This window comes from Dunckerocampus dactyliophorus, chromosome 7 (genome assembly GCF_027744805.1).
Source record: "Dunckerocampus dactyliophorus isolate RoL2022-P2 chromosome 7, RoL_Ddac_1.1, whole genome shotgun sequence".
NCBI classification, from domain to species: domain Eukaryota; kingdom Metazoa; phylum Chordata; class Actinopteri; order Syngnathiformes; family Syngnathidae; genus Dunckerocampus; species Dunckerocampus dactyliophorus.
This window is the reverse complement of record NC_072825.1, coordinates 16,247,205-16,274,820: the sequence shown is the minus strand read 5'-3', so window position 1 is coordinate 16,274,820 and position 27,616 is coordinate 16,247,205. Positions and strand designations below refer to the sequence as shown.

Sequence of the window (27,616 nt, the reverse complement as noted above, 5' to 3'; positions counted from 1 at the left end):
ACAGTGCGTGTTATTGGCCCTTTCACACCGTGCAGCACAGCACCAGATCAGGCAGCCACAGACGGCCATGCTGCCTCTCTGTGGAATGGAGCCGGTGTTTGATTTTCTGAGGCGCTCATCTCACATGCTCTCCCACCTTTCCTCACCCCTCACCCACATCTCCCTCTCAGCCCTCGCCGTTTCCCACTGCTCTCCTTCTCCTTGCTCCTCTGTATGCCTTGTTCCATCTCGCCTCGCCTCACCACATCCTGACTCTTTCTTTCGACAACAAAAAAAAAAAAAGAAAAAACTTATTTAGCAGTCAGCTCAGCACCACTATCGTAAAGCTGCCAATTCACCTGCATAAATTGCTGTATTCTCTACAGCATCTCCAAAACCCTTTGTGATTACGGTCCCTGCATGTCCCGTAAGCACCATGTATCAAACACCTTCTAGGAATGTTTTTTTCCAACACAGTTATCAACAAGTTAGCTAAAGTGTTCACATATTTCATTATACAGTGGAAAGGTTAGTGTCCACCCTGGTTAGCGTGTTTTTCAGTTAAACGTCAAACATTTTGCCAAAATGTTGCCTCGGTTTGCATGCATTTTCCTGTGAGCGAACAATATGGGTCACGTCTTGTTGTGTTATTAATACACTGCATGAGTCTAACTGTCGTCTTAATTTATTTGTATGCATAGCATGCTAACAAAATGGCAACCGGAAGTGGAAGGCAGCTATGTGGCTCGTCTATGTCGTCATCAAGGGTTGACTCTCAAGAATGTTAACACAAAATACATTTTTAGAGTTTTATAATTGTGATTTTACATGCATAAAACAATTCTAAATGAACATTTAAGGTTACTTCTCCCTTCATTACCTCCGCCAAGCGCAGCGCGGTGGTTATGTTTTTGCCGGCGTTTATCGGTTTATCTGTTTGTGTGTGTTCAAAATAATTTGAAAAGTTCTGAATGGATTTGGATGACATTTTCAGGAATTGTCGGAAATGGGATATGGAAGAACTGAATAAATTTTGGGGGTGAGCCGGATCACCGTCTGGATCCAAGAATTTTTTTTAAGGATTCGTTAACATTGTGAGATAAGACCATTTTCGGCATTTGTGCATATACTGTAGCGCCACAAAAATTTTTTTGGTGTGACTCACAATATGGGGAGGAACTATGCCGCTTGGCTTGCGGAGTGCTTCTCTCGTGGAAAAAGTGACCCAATGATGCAATGTGGCAGCAAGACACCACACAGACACAACATTACCGTTTTGTTTTTTGAATTCAATAGTGTTTCTCACCTTCTTTATCAAAATGCTGGCAACTTTCTTTGGCTCCATTTTAGAAACACTATTGAATTCAATAAACAACTCATGGCGAAACACAAAAGGTGGTGTCCGTACGGTATCTTGCTGCCACATCGCATTGTAAAACTATAAAAATGTGTTTTGTGTTTACATTTTTGGCTTTCTGGAATAGATTAATTTGATTTACGTTATTTCTTGTCTTCATTTATTCAGTTAGCGTCCGTTTCAGTTAGTCGGCCCTTGTGGAACAAATGAATGACGCTAACCAAGGTTCCGCTGTACACTTTACTCCAGGGTATCAGAACATATTCTTCTATTAGCTTGTACAGAACTGACACATGTTTTGGTCAGAAGCAATTAGTAAGGGCATCTTTCATACATGGCTTGAGTCAGATTATATGGAAGCCTACTAGAGTCAAGCGAGTCATCAACACAGGATTACTCTGAGTGTTTCTACCAAGTCGTAAATTGCAGCTTTGTGCCAGCGGACGTCTGAGGTAAGACAAGGCTTTAATTAGTTTGTTTAATTTAATTTTTTTTTTCTGTTGATTGTAAATCGGTACTCATAATTGTTTAATTGCTTGGACGCTGTAAAAGACAAGAAAGTGTGAGCTTATGGCAGTTTATAAATGCGCAGCATGGAAGCCGGGCATAGCAGAGGAAATGCTGTTCAACATTGAGTTTAAGATTTCACAAGGCTGTAGCAAAAGCATCCTTCAAATGCATTGCCTCTGATAAGCAGATCTGTGTCGTGTAAGAAATATTCTATGGAGTGATCTTGTTCTCCCAATTCTACCTTAGAAGTGATTGAGGAAATTGCATCTAAGCTGTGTAACATCAAGCAATCGAAGCATGACAGCCCTTTCAAGGTCTAAGAAGAGAAAAGGTGTTTACTAGACATGAGCCTGTATGAGATTCTGACAGTACTTTCGGCAAAAATATCGGTTTGGTATTATATTTACAGCTCTAAAATGTGTTATTTCGAAATATCTTCATTGAAGAGAAAAAAAGGTTTTCTGAACAGTCATTTTAAAACAATATAATACAACATGATGGAAGAAATGAAATGCAGTTCTTAATGCAGTCTACTGTAGCAAACCCTGCACCTGAAGTCACAACAGCATAGATATGTTCTTAGTAGAAAAAAAACACAAAATGAAAATAAATGCAATCACTAATTGACTCACAAAGGAAACAAAATACAGTCAAACCTGTCTTAGCGGCCACCTGTATAGAACGGCCACCTGCCTGTTGCGGCCACTGAAAAAAAAATCCCCCGTAGAAAATGTACGTGTTATAGACCCTGTGTATAGTGGTCACCTGTCTAACGCGGCCAGCGGCCACCCATTTTGTATCCCTTGGTCAATATCTGACCGCATATAGCGGCCAAAATGCCGACTCAAGCAGAAGCTTCATGCACGAAAAAGTTTTGTTTTTAAGCAATGAAGCCGTCTTGTGTAGACTTTAATTACTGAGTCCTGGATCGACATAAAAATCAAATTACTGAGTCCTGGTTTGACATAAAAATCGAATTACTGAGTCCTGCTTTGACATAAAAAAGCCGCCCTGAAAAGATTCAATGACGGCCAAAACGGTAATCTTCCCACTTTGCAATGCAGTGAATAGATTCTAAAATAGCCAAAACACCTGAATAAAACATCTAAAATATCACTTAATTGCCGACTAATTAGAGATTAGAAGCCCATTCAATAAGAAAGGAGCGATGGTATTGTTAGTTTACGACGATCTTCGCACCTCCTCCGCACTCAATTGTTCACGCACACACCCATTCATGACTGCTTCACGCGTATCCTGTACACATATCATCGGGCTCGTTCACTAAAATTTTTATTTCTTGCTTTTAAAATCGTGTTTAAAAAAAAAAAAATCAAAGATGGAAATTTGTGACGTTCTGCAGGACAGGAGCGAGCGTCCCCTGTCCTGCGCTCTTATTTGGCGGGCTGTGCCTTCTCCGGGGAGGAAGAGGCAGCCGCTTCATGCCTGGTGGCCGCACAGCTGCGGTCAATTAACAGTTGTGGCGGATAAAAGGCCAGCGCCGTCAAATGTGCGGCGCTGGTTCATTGTTATTGATATTACTAGTTTCCTCACCGGAGCTGTTACCTACATTTACCTATCTGTTTGTGTCAACAGAGCGTTTTCCCCTATGTCTCTTGGTTTTGCTCCAGTCTTTTTGTGAATACATGTTATATGTGTGCGCACAAATTCAAAATGGCCGCCAACCTGTCTATAGCGGCCACCTGTCTATAGCGGCCACTTTTGCCGTTTCCCTTCAGTGGCCGGTATAGACAGGTTTGACTGTAAATATTTAAAAAACAAAACAAATTTCTATTAAAAATACATTATTTCATAGCTTGGTCAATGTTCAGGTGTTGTTGGAATGTGTATTTGCTGAGTTTTGATTAATTTGTTGCCTTAATTGTAACTAATTTTGGTGTTGAAGTAAAACATTACACCTGTGCTGCTCTTCTTCTTCGCAAGTTAGCTAGCTAGCTATTAGCATTTGTAAGCTATTTTTTTAAGGACACCCTTATTTTGTTACCACAAGTAAAGAGGACGTGGCGCACAGCGGTCTTATTTTGAAGGTCGGAAGTGTGTCGTGTGTTGAGAAGGTTGCTTCGAGATGAGTTGTGTGCATGAATAAACGTGCCACCTGCAGCCATTTTTTCTGTTCTTTTATTTATACCGAAATTCCATGACATCAGCGGGCATCCTCAAACCCTAGGTTACACCAATTTAGCATGCCATATTTTCCTCTAACAAGTTCATAGTATTTGTTTCACTAATGCCAGCTGCAAAGGGTAGCTAGTTCATGTCAAGACAGCATTAACTTTACCTGAAATTTAGAATATAGTGATGGGTGGTGCTCCCGTGGATGCACTAGCATCTTTAAAAGGTGTCGCCTCCTCTTCCTACCAATGTCCCCAAGCACGTTTTGCACGTTCAGCGACTTCCTCCAAGCCGTGGCCATCTGTATTTTTATGAAGTAAAAATCAAACTATTCCCAAACAGCAGATTTTGTACTTAGATGAGGAGGGAATGTTTGGGGACTCGCCTCCTTCAGCCGTCATACAGCCTGCCGAGCTGTGAGCAGATGGAAGGTTCACGATACTGCAGACAACCTGAGGGATTTATGACCTCCATTTTCTCTCGTAACCCAGGAACGGTATGACGGAAAATTTTAGTGGTTTTGAAAACGTGACTTTTTCATATTACGGTATACATTGGAACCAGGAACCAGCCCATGCCGAGTGTGAACATGTAACGGGTAGAATAAGGCTGAATCCCAACTCTACCCCTTAGCCCTTCCCCCTCGTCTTATCCCACCACTTTAAAACCTTGGGCCAAGGAGAACGAGCCACTAAGAAATGGCACACCACTTGATTCTCCTCACATCATCACCCTTCACCTCTTGCTGGCTGTGACGTAGGCAGATGAGATAATTCAATGGTTCATAACAAATGTTTCCTTCCATAAAGTAAGATGCATACATGTCTACATTATTTCAATGTTATATAGCCTACCTCACACTTTTTTTTAATAAATAAAAAGGCACACATTTGTACAAACTGACATTTTTTGCAAAACAACAAACAAATGTAATAAACATTTTGCAACCTGCACTGTAACAACATTTATAAAAATAGAAAATGGATCAAATATACATGTGGAATAAAAATAACAATATGACAAACGTCATCAACAAATGTATAAACCTTATCAAGGGTCATTTCAAGATTTAAAAACCTCCCTGTTTTGGCCATACTGAGATTGTAGCTTGTAGTCCTGGAGTGCTGTGTGGTGTAGCAGCTGACTTCACTTGACTCAGCATCTCCTGCAGGAATGACACATATGCATGAATGATGGGCTACAACTATCAACTCATTGTAAATACAATCATAGTAGTATACCGTAGTAATAGTGTGCTAAAAATGAATATAGAGTGTGCTGTCCACCTATGGTCATGTTGTTTACATCTTTTATTTAGCTCACTTCCTGACCATCCATACTGTATGCTGAATACAGTAAACATATCTCACTATGACAATAGTTGGTGGACTAGGGTGGCTATGATTCACAGCAAACAGACTTCACTACGATGTGCTGCGTTACATGAATGATTAGATTAGAAAACGCTAACATCACTGTACACTCTGGAGCGGGGCTAGCTACCTGCCACGGGTGGGTGAGGTGCATCCGAGCAGCCTCCGTGCTGCCATGGAGCTCGGGAGTATAGAGCAGGGGATATCCACACGCCCTGCCCGAGAAAGGGGGCGCTTTAGTCGGACACAAACATGGCACTCTCTCGGCCAATTCAGTAATGTAGATTCCACCCGCTATCGAGCGATTTATTTTAAAATACAACGTACAATGGAAAGGCTAATGTGGTTGCTGCCTAATTATTTATTAAATGCAGTAAAGTCAGATATCGGTGTTACCCGGCTAGTTATAACTCGCGAAAACCAACAATTCAAAACATGGCGAATATTTAGTAGCAAATGATTGAATGTATAATAAACCATGAGTGACGTTACTGTGAAACTCAATTGTGCGTAATTACTTACATGTAAATCTTTCTTTCGGTCTCCGCGCTTCCATCTTCTCAGCGGGTGTTGTAGCTCCTTCGTTTGCAGCCCTTTCGTTTCAAGCGTGGTTGCTGACCACACTTGTTTTCAAGGGGTGTGTAACCCTTTGCACTTACTCCTTAAGAATTGGGACACCACTTGATTTTCATGAGTGCCCAAAACCTAGGGGTTAAGGGTTGAATTGGGATTCAGCCTATATCTCTCAAACCACTTCAACCATCATTTATTCCACTCAGTGACTCACAAGGCCAACTTAAATGAATGATTGAAAGGAGAAACAAGAATTGCACTCCGGCTGCTACTGAAAATATTTAACATTAAATCCCGTTGTTTGTATAATCCGCAGTTAGTCCAAAGCTTTCCAAGCGAGTTTCTGCTTGTTATGCACCCCGAGACTGAACAAAGGTTGAACCCAGAATGCACAAAGGGGACCAAACAAGCAGTCTGCATAGAGAGCATAATTGATTTAGACGGCTGTGATTGCGTGGGCATTGCTGCAAAGGATACAAAAGACACCACCCAACATTCATTAATTTTCCACTGCTTAGCCTATTCTGGGTCACGGGTGAGCTGGAACCTATCCCAGCTGACTTGGACATGGACCGGTTCGCCAGTCAATTACTGAACATAGAAACAACCATTGACATCTATGGACAATTTAGAGTGTCCAATTAACCTAACATGCACGTTTTTAGACTGTGGCAGGAAGCCAGAGTACCAGGAGAAAACCCACGCAAGCACATCAAACATGCACACTTGACACAGAGAGGTCCGTGCCAAGATTCAAACCAATACCAAGCGGCTGAGAGGCAAAGGTACTAACCACATGTGCAACCCTGCTGCCCAGCAACCTACAGTAAAACACAAATTAGCGAACAGAATCTTGCTGTGATGGCAGTTGTGTTCCTTCAACACGATTCTTATGTAGTACAGTGGAACCATTAAGGTCAGATGCAAATCAATTCAGAGATGCTGGTTAGCCTCCAATTTGTTAGTATAAATGTAACTGCCGCAATCATAACATTTACAAATGTAAAAAGTAAGTCAAATCACAATTGTCACAGATGCAGTCTCTTCTAATGAGAAATACAGGAGATGTTCATCGCTCTGTGTGCATTCTATGAACACCACCACCCACAACAATAAAGATACTTTAAGGATTCCCTGGCTGGAATCAGTCTGTCTATAGCAGAGGTCTTCAGTGAAAATTGAGTAAAGTCTGTTTATTTTTTCTCCACAGCAAAGGTCCGAACCTTATTTTGCATCAAGCAGACTACACAGCAAATCCAACTGTGTTAATACAGCTCATATTGAGTTAGTTTCAACACTTTCACTTAGTTATACAGTATATGGTCCACACTAGATTGAGTACAAACAACACTTTTCAAAGTGTTTCATTTTTAACACAGGAAGTGATGCAGCAAACACTTAAAATTGTTGAATTCAACACATTATAAGTTGCTGAGAACTCCCCTATTTTAACACCCATACCTTAACACCCTCTTCAAGTGAACTTTTAACAATTCTTAGGTGTTATTTTTTTAAGTCACAATTTTGTGTTAAATAAGTCTTTTTATAATGCCACACAAAAACCTGAAATAGAAAAATGTTGCCATTTTGAACCAAATTTGGGTTTGGGCATGAGATGCAGGGAGGATTTTCAGTTTTAGTGCAGACCTGCCAACATGTCTGAGTTTGTCTTACTCCGCATGCAAATTGACTTTTTAATATGCTTGTATGCTTCACTGGTCTCCATGTTGCAGGTTTCATTTTCGAGTTGTCTGTCCAGATATATACATAGATATCAGCTTTTCAATCGTATTTCAAATCGGGGGGCGAAAATATTTCTGTACTCCAGTGGGGTTCATGACAGGAAATTGAGAACCACTTCCCTACAACACAGGATCACTTATTTTGAAATTGCACTTAAAATAAATCAGGATCAAATGTCACAAATAAATAAAAAAAAAAAGTTTGACTGCACAAAACAATGAACACATGAGGCTTATTTTTAAGTTAAATAAAACTTCACCGGTTTCTCTGAAAAAAAGAATTTAATAAGTATCTTTTTAACAGAAAGGCTGCAAGAGTACATTCTCTTCAGTTTCACATTTTCCTCTTACCGGTACTTTTGTAGCCGACATTGGAATTTGCCCGAATTTGTCACACAATTGCTCTTTTTGTGACTAAGATCTCTGCAGCAGAAGCACGCCACAACTCTCCCGTCAGCGAAAGATGATGTTTTGCTCCAATATCTATATAATCCTTAAGACTTATTTGCACGTTGCTGTGCTGTAAATTAATATGCTATGACTCTTGTAGATTTTTCATACTGGACTCTACAGTTTCAGAGCATATGAGACACAGCGGTCCGTCCGTTCACTTTTAAAATGTTCCGTTTTCACGAACAACTGTTCTTACTTTTGAGCAAGGTTGGGTGGAGCATGGTTCTCATTCGAAGATTAAGCGGCATAGAAAATACTGTAGATGGATGGATGGATGGTTCGCTCGGAAAGTAAACAAATTATTTCATTGGCTCATTTTGAGTGACGTCACCGCGTTTGCTGTCACGTTAACAGTAACAACTGAAGCAATTTCGCCCACTGCAGCTTCGATCGGTCCGCAAGCATGATTATATTTCCCATTCACTTTAATTGGTCACAGGTCCGTAAACGGCAATCACTGCATCCAGATCCAGACAGAAGTCCACCATTTGGTAGTGGCTGGCCTGTTCTGTCGCAGCTCTCAATCATCAACATGTGGATGTTTTGTTTGGGCGCTCAATCCCGCAGACTGTTTGGTCGTACAATGCCCAAGACTGTGTACGAAAAACAAGACATAGTTTTAAGTTATCATTTTTATCAAAAAATGAATCCTTTCAAAACCAGGTTGTACAAAAACCCAGGTATTAACCGTTTAAAACCGCAGGGCCCCAATATTGGGGCCTGTGTTGTGTCGCTCAGATAATTGCTGAATATCAATAAACACATGTCCACGTAACTAGAAGAACGCCAGCTAAAAGCTAAATGTAACTGATTTTAGAAAAACAGAGGACAATTGATTCAAATCAAGGCTATGCATGGTCATTTAAATGTAATTGTCACATACAGTCCCTTGTTTATTGCGGTTAATTGGTTCCAGACCCAACCGTGATAAGTGAATTTCCGCAAAGTACTGCTACCAGTAGAGGGTGTTGTATACTCATGTGAGAGTTGAAGACTGTCCAGGTCTCAGTAGGGAGAACCCGCTCGTTGTGTTCTGCGTCCTGATTGGCTGGAGACAATTGTCAATCAATCTCCTTCATGCTTGAGCTAGCAATCATACATGCTGAAGAAAGGCAGAAGTTAGGCAGAGGCCTGGAATACTGTAAAAAAAATCTTCAGTTCATGGAGGACGACAAGGAGGAATATGGTTTAACAAGGATACAAAAACATTACAGCCTAACAGTGCCAGGACAAGCCACGGTCAGAGTGAATTATGCATGGAGTCGCTTAATTTATTGTGTCCAATCTCGTAAGTTGATCATTCAAATGAAATTTGAACTTTGAGAGTGTTTAAACAATAGAGAAATGTTAATGACCGTCTGAGAAAAGTGCATAAAGTGTATGGTGAGGGGTTTTACAGCCTTAAAACAAAAATATGTACAAAAATATAGTTTGTTACTTGTTACTTACTTGTTACACGGATTTCACTTATTGCGGGCTATTTTGGGAAGCCATCCCCCGCGATAAATGAGGGAACACTATTACTAATTGGAACATTTTCATAGTTGGAGCATAGAAAACCTATTTGACGGCCGCCGCTTTAAACATAGCATGCTAGCGGGCTAACTAGTTTGCCTCAAATGTATTTATTCTAAACTTGAGAAAGGGTTTCAAATGGAGTGGGGATGAAGGTAAGAAGCCTGACAAAGTAAGAAGCCAAAAACCTACCACTTCCACACGGAATGGGAGGAGAATCTATTTTCATTATATCATGTCGGACATGCCATGGCTAACTCCATGCAGTGTGAAGGCAACGTAAACAAATGTCATGTCTCAGTGTAAAATTACTGACGCCTAGTTACCAGAATACTACATAAAACATCTTTCCATATTTTTTGACGAATAATGGTCCACAGTCAACCACAAAAGAGCGGTCATTTATTATAATTAATTTCCAAAAATCGCGATAGAGTGAGGGAGCGATGTTCAAACCGAGGTACGACTGTAGTTCTTTTACATTTTTACTTTGTGTAATTTCCAGGGTGGATATAGCCATTCAACACATAAAAAAAAAAATTAACTCCAAATTTGGCTGAGGTATGAATAATTTAAGCCTACGCATGTCTTGTAGAAAACGTAACTGGACTTAAATGTTTCACCCAAAATAGCTTGTTAAGAATACACTATTGTTAATTCAACTAAGGCCTCATAATGGGTCAGCCCATTTTCCACTTGACTTTGGCCTTTGTGAGCTCAATTTGTTTTTCAAAAGATTTTGTCCAAATTGAACTGCTTCGTAATTAAAAACAATCTAAAATATGAGATTAGTTTTTAACCAAAGCTCTTCATTACCATATTCCATGACACCACACTTGATTAAGTAGCCTCCAGCCACATGTAAGTGTTGCTCTATCACAGTTGCTCTCTGAAAAGGTTAGGGATTGAAATGTAGAATAACCAATACCAGATGTTTGTGGCCTTGGTCTGAAGAGGACATTTATAGTGTGTTCATTTTCAACAGCTTTTCAACTGTCCATATTTAGAGGCAAAAGCCAATTTATGGCATCTCAGCAGATATGACAGCGCTTTTGCTCCACGGTGTGAAAATTCTTGCTGATAAAGACTCCTTTGGATTTGACTGAGAAGTATTACCGCTGACTTGTTCACCGTTGTTGCGGTAAGTGCATGGTGTTAAGTACTGCATGTGTCAAACTGCTAAATATGTATGTCACTTGTGTCAGCTTGGGTCTGCAACAGGTCAGTGTGTGTTTGTGTGTGCGTGAGCTGTCAATTGTCCAAGCAGCTGAGTGTGCCAGGGCTCTGCTGTGATGCCACGCTGACCTTCACTTGGCTTGCTGGGAAACTGTTCAAACAGCTCAGGGCAAAAGTCATTAAGATGCACACAATTAACAATGTCTGTCTTTGGCTACTGGACATTACAATTGTAATTTTAACTGAAAGTCTTTCACTTGTATAGCGCTTTTCCACCTCCAAGGCACTCAAAGCGCTTTGACACTGCGAGCACATTTACCTACTGATGACGCAGCATCGGGAGCAACTGGGGTTTCAGTATCTTGCCCAAGGACACTTCGACACGATCACAGTGCTATTGTGGCACGCTTGAGTCGCCAAAATAGTCCGATCCAATCTGTAGTTTGTAGAAAAAACGCCATCCAAACAACAACACATGACGCACAAAGTAATCTATACACTGCACCATGTGGGCATACAAATAAATATCTCGTCGCCAGAGAAGTAAACGAGGAGGAGTTAGCATACTCTTGATATCCAATGTTTTATTGTTCATAGTTCATGTTTTTGCAGCTGGACTGCCCAGCATGCCTTGAGGGCATTTGGAAATAACAGTTTTAAGTTACGTGTTTTGTTTAGAGCTTAGTGGTTATCACCCACTTAGTAGTAGTAGTTGATTTATGTGATGCGTTATCTTGCTGTGGATGTGTTGTGTTTTTGTTCCGTTGCACCGTGAGCAAGTATGGCGTTCTGTTTGATGGCCACCCATATATAGATGGAGCTAGCAGGAGAGTTTGGAAGGGTAGGAGCCAGTGTTAAAAACAGATGTTTTTATGGGCGACAATTACTCATAGCTTTTCACCAGTTGCTGGTTGGTGTGGAACGTAACTCCCACAAAAAGTGAGGATCTATTGTATATCCGGTGAACTGAGTCATCTAATTGATGTGTGCCGGTTGACTAAAATGTACTTTTATGTTGAGACGAATGCTACATTGTGAGTTTAACTGTAATAGAAGCACGCTGTCTTACCTTGCTACACATTGTTACAAACAGAGGAACGACGAGTTGCATCAAAGTAGAGCAGGTTGTATTGTAGTCTTTTACAATGACTATGCAATAGTGCGTTTCAGTATTGAAAAATGCTGTGCAATACACATTAGAGTTACTGCATTTCCAGATTTGTATTTTGTGGAATTGTGAACAGAACACACTGGTGGACCAATCCAGTTTCATCTCCAGCCCAAACTTGGCTGGGTTAAATATGATGAAAATACGGGCCTTGTTGTGATGCATACTGTACAGTAGGTGTGTATGCACCGTTTGAAAGCATTTCAAGCAGAAGGAGACACTTGTTAAGCAGAGTTTTTGGTATGAAGTGCTAAAAAAGAACATTTCAATTATTCACACTCAATCACATCTATAACTTAGACTCCCGGTATCATGTAACTGTTCACACTGTGTAGGGCAGTGCACTATTTATAAAAAGGACGCTGGGTGGCCACTCGGGCTTGATAAAGTGACAGACTGACAGGCATGAACAGACACACCTGAGAGTTCGGATGGGGAAGAAAAGGAAAGGTGGGGGATGAGTGGGGGAGAAAAAAAATAATGGCTATTGTGGATTATGGTGGAAGCAAAAAGGAAAGGGAGGATGACACAACATAAATGAAACGACACTGATGACTGAGCCGTCTCAAGAGGCTGGACTTGGTGCACGTGGGATGTAAACAGGACAGAAAGAGCCATTCAATCCACAGTTGAGCATATATTTCTAGCATCCATTCATTCATTCATGCCTGTTCTACACCACTTATCCTCTTGTTTAACAGATCCCAGGATGAAGAATAGCGTGCAAGGATTTGTTGGTTGCGTTCCAGACTTCACAATCAATTTGTCACAATCATGGATGTTTATTGTGGCAATAATCTGTTTCACTTGCAGTGCAATACGCCTTATTGTAATAGACATTACCAAAATGAGAGCTTCACTACCATGTTGAAACAGAAACACAAATAGCAACAATTTGAAACACAAATAGCAGATATTTTGTCACTATGTCACTTGTTCTGGTTTCCTTTACCTATTAGATGTCTTCAGCACGGTGAACAGTCATACGTGTTCCATCCAAAGAGGGGTGGTCTACTGTTACCATGACAACCAGGAGCAGGGTGATGGGCTAGAGGAGGAAAGCATAAAAGTCAACACCCCTTGCTAATTTCCTCTTAATTATTTTATTCTTTGTGTTGTCAATAAATCACACTTCAGATAGTGTTCCAGACACAAACTCTTGGACAACTCAGATATTCCGCAAGAGTTCCACTGCCTCAAAGTGCACATAAAGTAGGCAGAGTGGATGAATCACTGTCGTTGAGTTATTTCTCAGGCTCCTTTTTCCATTTCCTGTGATGGTTGAGCTTGAAACAACATGTTCTTTGCGTTGTCACATTGCTCGTCTCTCACAAAATAAATCAGCAGTTGATGATGCTACCGTGTACCTTCTTTGCTACCCTGCTGAAGCCCTGCAGAAGACTACTGGTCTTTCTGTGCTCGCTAAAGCTCACCAAAAGTATGTTCAGTGCTCAATTTTCCAGAGAAGGTGAAGCCAGACAACTTTGATCGTTTACATTCTAGTCTTGAGAAATATAACTGTTCTAACACTGCAAATATTAAACTCGATGTTGGACACAAAAGTTGGACTGAATTGAAAGAACATAAATTAACATAAAAGGAAAATAGGATGATGTTTATGATAATTAACACATTGTGAATACATAGATTTGTCTGACTGGGGCCCATAAAATCTGTTACTGTTACAGATATTAACACTATATTGGGTAATACAAGCGTAAAGGTGTCTAAAAGGGTGTTTATTTAATGTCTTTAGGGCTCTAATAATGTTAAAAACCATATTTAGAAGATCGTAAACAGGTTTTTTATGCTGTCACTATATTGCATTCATAAAGAAGGAATCCTATTTCGCGGAAATGAGCTTATCACAGTCGGGTCTGGAATAAACAAGGGACTATATCTCATTAATAATGAATTAATTTTATTTTTAGAATAGGTCAAAGACAAACCTGCCAACCTTGAAAAATTTTATGCGTACTCAGAGCAGTGGGACAAAAAAGGCCCCCGCGCCACACTTTGGACATCCCTGCCGTAGATGAATGGCCTTTATTGTAAAGCCACACACAAATGGCAAACAGTATCTCTGTCCTGTTAACAGCCAGTTAATTATTGCCAGTAAAACAACATAAATCAACCAGAACAAGTCCATTGGTCTATCTTTCAAACATTCAACCCAGCTAAAAAGGATCCAAAATGAAATGCTTTTTCTGAGACCAATGCCATGCCATATAATGCTGTCATAATCAAATCCTACTGAAACATAAACCAGAATCCCTGGCGAAGGCAGCTATCGCCACCAAACCCATCCATCCATCTATCGAAAGTGTCCTTACCGCCTCCATCACTGTTTGGTACGGTAACTGTACAACACGTGATAGGAAGGCACTCCAGCGGGTGATCAAGACCTCACAGAACATTGTTGGGGCAGCCCTCCCCACACTGCAAGACATTTATAAATCTAGAGTCCTACGAAGAACACACAACCTCATCAAGGACAGCACACATCCACAACACTCACTATTCACACTCCTACCGTCAGGCAGACGCTACAGGAGTTTGAAGTCCAGGACCACAAGGCTGGCAAACAGTTTTTACCCACAGGCCATCAGGCTCCTCAACGAAGCACTCGCACACGCCGCACGCAACACACGCACACACTCATAGCACTTTATTTATTTATTTATTTGTATTATTTACTTGTATTAATGTCTCGTCTGTTGTTGTTGCTTAATTTATTGGTATATATGTTTATGTGTTTATGTTTCTTATGTTCTTATTCTTTCATTTGTTTTCTTTCTTTTCTTGGGAGAATGAACAGAATAAGATTTTCATTGCATGGTATAACTGCTGTTTTACCATGCACATGACAATAAAACTCTCTTGAATCTTGAATCTTGAATCTGTCATGAACTGGGTTCCTTACGAAAAAGTGTGAGTTTAAGCTTCTGACCTCTGATTATGGTCATATGAAAAGTGCATCATGTCAGAGTTGATAGCTCAGACTGTGTGGAGCAGAAACTTTGGCCTCAGGCCACCGAAAGCCAGCCAAAAAGATTTGTGCCTCAACAGATGGAAGACACCCTTAATAACCTCGGCTTAATTAGAACATGCACATCATTTTGACGAGCTTTGAGTTGGGTTTCATTTCTCTGTTTCTAATGGCTTTGGGCATTTGGGTAACCATCAAAATGGCACTCCACTGGAGATACTGTTGGCATAACCTCGCAAAAGAGATGTTTGAGTTTAAAGAGAAAAGTGTCTTTAATCTTGGTGGAACTGTGTATCTCCAGGGCTCGTGGTGAGAGCACTGGATGAGTGAGTGGCAGTAAAGCAAGCGAGTGTCATCAGTGCACAGCCAGCCTCACTGACTCTTGGTCTTAGGTTGCTCCGCGCTACAAGGGCTCAGCTGTGCCTCTGTTGCCCTCTCATCTTTTCCATCTGTGTCTGGGACTGCAAAGTCACTCAGGTCCTCCTCTAGCTTTGCATCCTGGCTGCATCATTAGAGTCAAGCCAGGAATAAAGATGCACTGTATTTCTTCTGAAGGGTGTATTGAACTATTCATTCTGTTTGTTTTTTTGCGAAATGAGGGTTAGACCTACAGTAAATATTGGCACTAGGGGTCTCTTAGAAAAGACGACTTTTTCGTTGAGGTGGAAAAAGTTGCAAATGAGTTCTGTTTATTTGCAGGGATCCCCATTAGCTGTGCTTTAAAAAAAAAAAAACAACAACAACTATGAACAAAATCGAACAAATCTGATTCGACTACGAAAATCCTTCGTCAAAGACAGCCCTATTTGGCGTTATGCATGCGTTTGCACAGGATGTCGCCCTACAAGCAATAAGTCATCCAAAATATCAATGCATCATCAACAACCCTCAAAAACCAAGGCAGCTCAGCAGGATTTAAAGGTGAGACTATGACAGGTTATCATTGGAGATTTTCAGCTTTGGCTGACTACAAGAGAAGACAAGGTACGAGTGAAAGGATTATGGCGCACATACACTTCAGCCTCAAATGCTGGCTGCTCTATGGCTAAAGAAAAAGAAAGACACAATTGCTTACTTGTCAAACGATCATTGTCACTTTTGCTTGTTTCTTGAATGAGAAAGTATTTGTTATTGTGTTTCCTCCCACATACCACTTACCATCTACTTTGACATATCAATAAAGCGTATTCAAATATTTCATTTTGATTCAACAGCACCCTGCCTGCCCACTCTTCATCAGTTTAAATGCCCTCCCCTGCAAGTAAAGCTGAAGCATGATTCAAGAACACGAGTCTCTTTATTATTGTAATGAACATCATGACTATATGAAGTCTGGGTGCAAATGAGGAGTTCACCTCTTCTTGTTGAGCTCACTCGACCACTAATTACTTGCTTACAGGCTTTGTTCGTGACGTGACCAGCCATAAAAATAGAAGATAGAGGAGAGTGGGGTTTTTTTTCGTTTGTTTCCTAGGTGGAGGACTACATGGTAATTGATCGTTTGTAATTGATCATATGTAAGATGATTACCTACAGGTTTTATCTGTGGTAATAACACAAAAAGGTATGCATGTACAGTCTGCTTTTCATCTCAGATATTAATTTATTGTAAGGTTAAGTTGAGTGATGGTTCTTTTTTTTGTGAATTTGTGTGAATTGCAAAATCTTGCAGTAGTTTGCAATAAACCATTCAAATATTACTTATTACAAAATGTTACTACTTTATTTTTTTTTTTTGGCCATCTGTTGAAAGTTATAATACACAAATAGTTTACAATGGGGTTTGTATAATTTCCAGTTCAACTGTATGCATTTGCATCACTGCACAGAGTGGATGGAAAGAATCGGTAGAGGAGAGACACTCATGAGAATAACAATCCAGAAGATGTCGAGTAGGACACATAGTGCTCATGTGCGACAGTGTATTTCTATAGATACTATTGTTAACTCATGGGCCATTCTCCTAAAAGGGCTACCAAAAGCGTGACATAGCAAGCAAAAATGTAAGTTGTTATTTTTTAACCAATTTGCATGTTAAAATAAAAAGGTATCACTTGTTCTGTTTCAGTTTATGAAACTTTCCATGACGAGAAACGTAGCTCTGCTTAGGGCCGTTTAAGTAATGAGTTTGGCTTCTCAGAACAATATGCATTCAAAGGAGTCATACACTTACATCATACACATGTGTATGTGAGGAAGACGCTTGTATCTTCTTCCGCTGTAGAACACATGTAAACAAGATGGCCAAGCGATTTGTGAGGTCTGATTTGTTTGAGGAGGCATTTTTATGATGCAAATGTATTACTCACTTGAACGCCTATTGTTCTGAGAAGTAAACCTCTTTACTTAATGACCCAATAACTAGGCAGAACTATGTTGAATCCGACCAGAACTGGACCCGCGGGACCAAATGGGGGGGTAAGTCATTGTTGATATAGTCCACTGCTGATGGGGATGTCATACAACTTCATGTCAGAAAATCCGAACTATCCCTTTAATGAACATTCATAATTCATCCACCTCACAGGTATGGCATATCAAGATGCCGATTAGATGTACAGCTGTGCCGTAGGTTGGCCACAATAAAAGTCCACTCCAAAATATGCAGTTTAGCTATTTTAGGAGGGGACCAGTGAGTATGAGGTGTTACCACAATTTGCCTCAAATACCGTATATACCGATCCAGAGCATCCCAAACATGCTCAATGGGTGACATGTCTGATGAATATGACGGCCATGCAAGTACCGGGATGTTTTCAGCTTTCAGGAACTGAGACATGGGGCCGTGCAGCATCATTCTGCAACATGAGGTAATGGTCCTGGAGGAATGTCACAACAGTGGGCCTCAGGATCTCGCCTTGGCATGTATGTGCATTCAAAATGCCATCGATAAAATGCACCAGTGTTGCGGATGGAGTGGCCCCTGGTGGCGGTGGGGTTTGGGAATGGGCAGGTATATATTATGGGCAACATGCACAGGTACATTTTATTGATAGCATTTTGAATGCACAGAGATACTGACCGTCTTTGGGATGCTCTAGATCAGTGTATACTGCAAATGCTGGTCACACAAGGTACCGACTAGACCCAACCCAAAACAGTTAAACTGCACATTTTGGAGTGGCCTTTTATTGTGGCCAACCTCAGGAACATCTGTGCAATAATGATGCTGTATAATCAGCATCTTGAAATGCCACACCTATGAGGTGGATGAATTATGAATGATGAATGCTCACTAACAGATGGGGACAGATTTGTGAACAATCTCTGAGAGAGATAGGCCTTTTGTGTGCATACAAGAAAGTTTTAGATCTCTGAGTTCAGCTCATGAAAAATGGGAGCAAAAACAAAAGTGTTGTGTTTATATTTTTAGTATATATTTTTAGTATATATATGTTTAGTATATGTGTCATCTTGTCATGTGCTGGGCAAGTGTACCTAATGAAGTGCCCAGTGAATAGATGTCAGCTTTTATGTTGGAAACGTAGGATGTTATAGGCTAGAATATGAGGGCTTCTTGTCTAGTTTGCAGCCTGAGCAGTTACTGGGCATGCATATTAACAGTCTCCTCTGAATACAATGAAAAATAGATCGGCTCACCACTGTTTGTCAAACAATGTCTTACTGCAACTGTGATGTATTTGAATCTACTGTTATGAAACCATTAAAGCGCTGTCATGCTGTGTGTTTTTTCCTGGTTGTATGTGGATAGGGTTGGGGAAGATGGAGGAGGGTCATTATACTCAAAGTAATGAAGGAATATGTGTTAATGCCCTTTCGCTGAAGCTTTACATTTTACCACTTCCTCCCCAGGGACTTTATTCAGGCTCCTCAATGAGACTGGTAATTTCTTTTCCCTGTCCTAATTGTCTTTCTTTTTGTCTGCGTTTTATCAGCGGCGGGCAGTCTCTGTTGAAGTGAAAGTCTGCCAATGGCATCAGGTCTGTTACATGTTGATCAGGGCATTTTAATGCATCATTTGTGCGAGTTATGCACGCTATAATGTGAGCAAACGAGGTCGTTTCAGTCTGTCTGCCATTGCAAGGTAATTCTAGATGTCCCCTTGATAGTTGATATATGCTCTAAGTAAATTACAGACAGCAGGACTTAATATAGGTTGTTTTGGAGGAATTTCCCCCCTGTGTAATGAAGGGCTTCTCACACATTTTCTCCTCTTTAGTGCGCAATGTCGGTGTTTATCACAACTACCATCATAATTCTGAGTAATCACTTGGCACTCTATTTTTATGACGCCTAGTAAAAGCTCAAATGGGATAATATCTGCTTATTGAGCTGGTGCAGCGCAGTAGTGGAGTAGGACAAACCATGCATGACCACCGGCAATGACTACTTAGATTCAATAACATTCGTCTTATGAACTGACCTGGTCTTATCTATTGTATTTGGAGCCAACAATATTAGCCTAAAGTAGAAACAGCACGCGAGAAAAGTCCACTGATTGTGTTTGCTGCCATTCTTGCCATTTGTACTTGTGGCACACAAATACAACACGTTAAACTGGAATAGTTTATAACATTTCAACCTAATCACACTTGCAAAATGAGGAATGTGGTAAATGTTTTTGTGGTCATTTGTGGGATGACCTAGAGCAGAGCTATCCAACTAGCGGCCCGCAGGCCACATCGACCCCGCAAAGCTTTCATTTGGCCCGCCAAACATCACCCAAGTATGAAACCATTCAGTCTAGCTAGAGGTACTCATTCATGCAGTAGCAGCAGATGGAGTAGAAGAAGACAACTCTCATTTAAACAAATATGGCACTCTAAAATAAAACAAGTAGATACACAAAATGATACTGTTAATAGCGACTGGACTGCAAATTATGCATTTATCGAAATGAAGTGAGAAAATGCCGATGTGTTTACTTGTAACAAAGTAAACGCTGTTTTGAAGGAAAATAACCTGCAAAGGATCTTTCAGATGAAACTTCAATGCAGTCCATCCTCTCGGTTCAGATAAACGCAAACAGAACTTAAAAACTCTGAAAGACGAGCAAATCCAGACTATCTTGTCTCGGTCCTGCTCTACACAACAGAAGGCAACTATATATCCTTGCTATATCCTTGCTAAAAAGAAAAAGCAGCTAGCCCTTTACCTTCAAGTACACCATCGCCAATACGCCTGAGTTTTACTCAACCAATCTGAGGATGGATAAATGCCGATGTTATTGTGGGCCAGCTAGCTGGCCGTGTAAAGCAAATCTGAAATCTGATTGGTTAAAGAAACCACCCCATTGCTTATATAGTTTACGTGGCATCCAACAGCACAATGATTCTGAAGGCCCTGGGCAGATTACATTGACATGGCAACACATACAAGCTGAAATCTGATTGGACAGAGAAATAATACATAAACATACACTACCGGAAGCAATGCAGCCAAGAAAAACACTACAATAAAATTACAAATACTACAATTTAGGTTGTAAATGTGGGTCAGTGCTTCTCATAGTTCAGGCCAGCAAAGAAGGTACCATTGATAGAGCACGTAATAATATACAATGTCTTTCAGCAAACACATCATGAAATACATTAGATACAGTAAGTATGGCAAAATGCTTGAGGAAAAACAATCTGCATCTTAGGTTAAAGAAAGAAAACTGTTGGCAAAGGAAAACTATACATGATAAAGAATTACCCTCATCAAAGATTCTTCTATTTGCTTCCAAGACTGAGTATGTGTATGAATCAGACGTAACTGGCCATCAGAGAATGAAATAATGAAGTAAATCCAGCAGCAATTAGTGACAACGACAAGGCAGTTTCACATACAGTAAAATGCTTAGTCAACAAATGCAACTGAGTTGGGATGTCTACATGCGGAACTGAATTGTGACTAAAAAGCAAAGCCATGTTATATTGTTCCTAATGTGGGCCTGGATATTCCTCCCACCTAAAGGAATGTCATGTCATGTCAGAGGTAAGAGCATGTAATGAAATTCAAGGAGTCTCTGCAAGGTCACATCTACAAGGATGTCAGAAACAACACATGAAAAACATCCTACTGCTGACCTTTCATAAGACTTCGATATGAACAGCAATCCTATATCTACATTCTTTGTTATACTTGTATAGTGTTCCCTCGTTTATCGCGGAGGATAGGTTCCCAAAATAGCCCGCAATAAATGAAATCCACAAAGTAGCCAACTTTATTTTCTTACAATTATTACAGTATATGTTTTAAGGCTGTAAAACCCCTCCCCATACACTTTATACACTTTTCTCAGACAGGCATTAACATTTTAGCACATTTCTCTCTTGTTGAAACACTCTCGAAGTTTGAATTTTAATGATCAACCAACTAAGTTACACACAAGAAATCATGAAGTGACTCATGCAATTTTTCCCTCCTCTGACCGTGCCTCTTCCTGGCGTCGTTCGGCTGTAGCGTTTCTGTATCCTGGTTAAAACATATTGCTCCTGTCGTAGTATCTCACTCCTCCTCCTCGTTCTCCATGAACCGAAGATTAATTTACAGTATTCCAGGGGCTCTACAGCTGCGTAACTTCTGCCTTCCTTAAGCATGTATGATCGCTGGCAACACGAAACACGGGCAGTGCTGCAGGAAGGAGCTTGACTGACAATGGTCTACAGTCAGAACGCAGAACACAATGGGCGGGTCCTCCCTTAGCCAATCAGGATGGTTGTGGGTCTATATTGAGAAGAGGTGGAGGGACGACATCTTTACTCCAGTCGGACATGTCTTTCAACTCTCACAAGTATACAACACCCTCTACTTGTAGTTGTAGTATATACAATAACAGACACATACAACAGAGCACCGATAGATCGCTCTAATACACAACAAGGACGTGGAACACAATGCGCGTTCACCCGCTGTTAAAAAAAATATGCAAAATTGCACTTAAAAAAATTGAGAAACAGCGAATCCACAAAAGGTGAACCGCGATGTAGCGAGGGAACACTGTATACAGTAGATCCACACTACTAGCGGGTGTTATGGTCTGAGACCAACCGCAAATGGTGAAATTAAGTAACTGAGTTGCCTATAAAAATGTCTCTTTTTGAGAGGTTATGCTGCTGCGTCTAGGTGCCACCGTACACTACAAAGGCTCGCCCCTACCCCTCCAAACCCAAACACTAGTCAATATGGTACTTATATCCCTAGACTACTGCCTCATTGGTAACCGTTGGTGGTTTTTAAAAAAAATTGTAGAAATATAGAGTTTGTCCTCGCTGAGACAAAAGTCTTGCAAATATGCGTCCTGGATGACTCAACAAAGGATGGTGGTTCAAACTACGTGGCTTTGCGTGTCATTAGAGACAAAATATTCCCGAGAATCTTGGTTGAACTCAGACATGGAGGGCGTTCGGCAGTCAAGTTTAGAGGTTACAATTTAGAGACCCGCAGACATTCCACAAAATTGCCACATAGGAGCCTTGACAGCAGTTTGTCAGCGCTCCAAAATAATTTGTCAGTGCATTTGCACACAGACATTGCTGGAACAATGTGTTCACACAGCTCTAACGGAATCGTATGAGATAATTTGATGTGTGACAAGGTCCGCTGCAGCATCTGATGTGACGAATAACATACTGGCCTGACACCTGCGTTCAACAGGAGAAGTGAGGAGTCAGAGCGTTATGGGACACACTTTCACACATCACAATCAAAATTTGGTGGGCACTGTTGCCAACTCCTCAGTAAGAAAAATAACTATTGGCTGTCTTACAAGACGCTAGATGATGTTGTTAGCTAATTTGCATATGATGTTGTAACAGATGTTGTAGGAAAAAAGAATTAACTCGTCGGAGAGACAAAAAAGTAAGTAAAAACACCTTAATTACGTTTAGGACTACAAATAAATTTGGTTATTGGTTTGATAATTTAAAATTGGCCATCAATTCATCATAATAAAATAACAAATATTTTATCTTGGCCAGCATCGCTCAAAGCCTTGACAGCCTACAGGCGGGATACTTGCGCCCCCTGACCAAGAGTCTCAAACATGTTATTTCACTACTAAAATGTTAAAAGGAGAGAACTGTGAGTCAATAAGAGTTTGTTTGGCCTTGACTGCTAGTTGAGTGATGGTGGGGGATGATGATTAAGCGTTGTTAATTTTTGTCAACAAAACATGGAAAAGAGAAAGTGAAAGCCATCAGGCGCACAATTTATGAAGAAGAGGAGAAATGAGCCAAAGATAAAAAGGTACGGAGATATAGCATTAGCACTTTATGTACATCACATTGTGGAATGTATGATCACATAAGCTTACTTTACTTGGTGGCGTTAGACTAACTGCTGTTCATGTGTTTTCTTGACCGAGAGTTTTAATTGTGTAAAAAGAGATGTAAAATCAAAAGCAATTTAAGGGGAGCTTCTGCAATATTTTGGAGCACCTTCTGCAGGTGAAAAAACATTTATAAAACAGTTGTCGGAGTGTGTGTTGAGGTTGAGGAAAAGGGAAAAGTATTTGTAAAGAAAAACTGCTAGTGTGAATTTGTTTTGGGGCGGGCTGGGGGGGGTCTCATCGTTCTGTCCACGGTGTCATTCAAGCCGGAACCGCCACTGCTCAGTGAGAACAGAAACTGCAGAACAATACGTGCTTTCACTTTTAAGTCTACAAATAGGTATTTATACAGTACAATTCATACACAAGGTAATTCAAAGTATTTTGAAGTGAAGTAAAAATACCAGAAAAGGCATCAACGACACCAGCAAAATTCACTAGATTTGTCGCTCGTCGCTTTTGAGAAAACATGTCGCCAAGAGGGTTTGGAAAGTCGCCAGATCTCGCCAAGTTGGTAGGTTCACTTCATCCTGTCATTTCTTATCAGTGCTGTTCACACAGAACAGCAATAGGGCAAATGTCATGTTGTTTTCTTTTACGCTTCTAAATCACCAAAAAAGGTCATTTAGAAAAATATATAAGTAGCCCATCTTTGATGAAAGAAAAAGCAATTCTTTTTAAGGCAGCCAAGAACAGAATTTACTTTTTTTTTTCTTTTCAGTTCAATATAATACATTAGTTATCCATTTAACCAACTCTCAGCCATCTCGATCTTCCTAAGGCAATCTTCATTCTTGGCTTTAAGGCTCTGTACCTAGCTAAGATGGATGTGCAATTGACCTTGCAGCAGCACAAACATGCTCTGCAATATGGCGCCAGTGACAAAAGGGATCTGCTTGTTGGAGAGAAGCGCTGCTCTGACATGGCCAGGCGGTGACAGTGGCAAGTCCATGTGGGTCTGAGGTGGCCGCGTGCCTGAGAAGAGCCACCACACTAATCACCCAAGTGCCCTGCACCAAATCAGTAGGCAAAATGCAGCCCAGTTTTCTGACCAGTATCACTCACTGCACTTGATAAACACCAAAGATTGTCACTTGCACCTACACCCTCGAATGTGTGGCACAGAAGGGGACATTTAAGCTGCTTGTTGTTGCCAAGCAGCTCAGGCATAAGAAAAACACAACCAATGGCACAACAGTCCAGATGCAATTATTAAGAAAAAAAATGTAAATCAGCAAGGACACTAAACCCAAGCTCAGACGTAAACAAATTTTCCAATTGTGTTCTACTGTGTCACAGAGTTTTTTCCACACTTGGTAGAAGTAACTAAAAGTCTTCATGAACCAGTCCAATATTAACCATCCATCCATCCATTTTCTATACCGCTTCATCCTCATTAGGGTCACGGGGGCATGCTGGAGCCTATCCCAGCTGACTTCGGGCGACAGGCGGGGTACATCCTGGACTGGTCGCCAGCCAATAGCAGGGCACATACCTATAGACAAACAACCATTCACACTCACATTCATAACTATGGACAATTTAGAGTCACCAATTAACCTCATCTGCATGTTTTTGGGAATGTGGGAGGAAGCCGGAGTACCCGGAGAAAACCCATGTGCACACGGGGAGAACATTTAAACCACACAGAAATGCCCAAGGGAGAATTGAACCCAGATCTTCCCTCTTCCTGTGTTGGCCAACGTGCTAACCACTAGACTATCGTGCGGCCCCAATATTAACCAATAAGTTTATATTACGTTTAAAGCAATGCTACAAGACGGACATATGGAATGCGAATAACGGCCCTATTACTGCAGACTGTGGACCAGTGTCCTACAGAACCTTGTTTATGGAACTTGTATAGATGCCACCCTGAGCCTGAATTAATCAGACTCCAATTTGGTGCACAGCCACGTTAAATATGTACTTTGTAACACCACCAATACCCTCTAAACTGGCTGGAAGATTTAGAAATAGGCTTGACTGATTTTTCCAATCAGTTGCAAGGCCAAACCCAGAGCAAAAAGTCAACAAACGGCACCTCCAATCTTTTCTCAGATGTCCAGGAGTGAAAAACACACCAGGAATGACCAATTCCAGCCATGAAAATTGTTTGAGAATGTATTCAAGCTGAGCCTGGGGGAAGCGTTGTGGAAAATGCTGACACTTTAAGAAAATTTACTCTTGTTTGGCCTTGAGTACTGTGGTTGGTGCTTTTGAGAGTGTCAACCTGTTTTCTCTAAATTGCATACCCGCAGGTCATGGGGACCCTACCAGAGTCTGTTACAGCTGCTGTAAGCTTGTTTGCTATTAAACTGCAGCAATAACAGTCCAGCAAACAGTATACTTTGCAAGGCGACTAGGGACAAATTGAATTAAAATATTGTAGATGGTGGCAAAAGTAGCCTTGGATATACAGAACTGTATATCACCCATACACTGCTTGCGTGTTGCTAGGCAGGCTATAAGTTTGCAAAGCAGCAGTTCAGGTAGGGGTCTGTATGTGTGTCCTGGTGGTTTGATTTATAGCCCGCTTGTCATGCACTGTGTTATGTGTGGTTCAGGTCACAGGTGGAGGCAGCAAATCATTGTGCCAAAATAATGTGATTGAATGTCACTGAGCTTGCTGCTTCCCTCAAAGGAGATAAATGGACACCAAATGACAAGCTGCGGGGACCAGGCATCAACATTTGTTACTTTCAAAATGACTTTGGAAAAGAGAGGGAAAAAAACTAAAGTAGAAACAAATAAGTAATGTAAATAAGTGTTTAGGCTGTCTTGTGGAGTGACAAATAATGTATTCCTACTGTTAAAAGGTCAATGACAGCCGCTGTGTGCACCTCTTTGTCAGTTTGTACCTGTGCTAACAGTGTGAAACATATTTGCGAACAGTTCAGTTGGCAAAAATTGCATTTCTTCAGCATGACTGCGCTCAAAATGTAGGAAACCAACTGTGTGGTTATTTTTGCTCCTGACAGAGGTGGCTTCTATTCTGAATGAGAGTGCAGGATGTTGCCTGTATCAGCAGGAAGTACAAGAAGAATAAAGTGTGACATTGTAGTTTGCAATAAATGCTGCAAAGAATGACGCACACCATTATTGAGCATACTCAACAAGCTTCATAAAGCAATTGACAAACATTCTCAAAGCGAGCAAGCGTTTCTAAATTGCATGTCATTCTCTAAATGACTATTTCATCCATAGAGTACTTTTATTGCCACTTTCAAGCGCTGTCACTGAAGCTGCTTATCATTTGCTCTGAAGAACCTTCAGTCTCTTTCAACTGAATGACAAATAAAGGTACATAACAATTATAGTCATCATGCAAACTGAGCCTGAGTTGAACAAGCGTACCACCATAAAGTCCGGACTATAAACCGCTACTTTTTTCACAGGCTTTGAACCCTGCAGCGATGCGGCTAATTTATGGCTAAAAGAACTGCATTTCCCATGATGCAAATTCAGGAAGTAGTGAATTGGAGTAGTCAAGTGGACGCTAATATCAAGTATTATGCAGCGATCGTGCTTTGATCTGACAAATCTTAAATAAGTTTGATCAAGCGTAGAATTACTACAGCTTCTGCTAGGAAAGCTTGGACCGTGGCAGCAGTTGAATGGAAAAAAAGCGTTTCACGACTCAGTTATCGGGGCTAACAAGTGACACTCGGAACACTGAGTGTAGGTTGAATTGGAAAGGTTATATCGTGTTTGTCTGTGTACATATCCGATGTACACCTGGGGGCTTATAGACAAGTGTGGCCTATATATGTACAAAAAAATGATCTTTAAATTCCTTGGCTGCGGTTTCTATTCAGGTTTGTTCAACAGTCCTGAATTTACGGTACCTCCTATCCCGAATGCAGATCCACAATGCAAAGTGCGCACCAATCATTACTGATGGTGAGGCTCATAAAGAGCATCCAGTATACTAGATCTACAATGAGGAGGATTGAATGAATAAGTGAACTGAATCTTAATGCTCAAAATATTCAAATACACATCAGTCCCTCTCAGGACACAAGCTGGAGAGACCAAGGTAAGGAGGGTGTGACTGAACATCAAACAGGAGGCTGCTATCAGCATTTATCTCTAAGATCCACAGTTGAGAGATAAGACACGCTTTAATTGTGGGTCTGTCTATTATAGGTCACAAGCATCTCATCAATCACTCCACCCGGGGCAAGCCAGCATCTCCAGACTTCAAGGAACAGAGGGGAGTTGATCATGAATTAGAATAAATTACCATGCTTGGCATTTCCTTCATTTAGGACAAAATATGAAAGAAGAGGCTAAATAAATAAAGAAGTATGGAAGGTGGTTGCGACAGCGATGATTGATAATCACACTTGAAGTGCAGAATAGAGAGCAGC

The 27,616-nt window shown here is 40.8% G+C and overlaps 1 long non-coding RNA gene across 1 annotated transcript in view; it reads right to left on the bottom strand.

Moving 5' to 3' along the window:
• LOC129184968 (uncharacterized) overlaps positions 1-27,616 on the bottom strand; it is a 77,047-nt gene that overhangs the window by 41,754 nt on the left and 7,677 nt on the right. Inside the window, exon 2 of the long non-coding RNA XR_008572017.1 lies at positions 12,932-13,027. This is a non-coding gene — a long non-coding RNA (uncharacterized LOC129184968). The remainder of the gene's footprint in view (positions 1-12,931; positions 13,028-27,616) is intronic.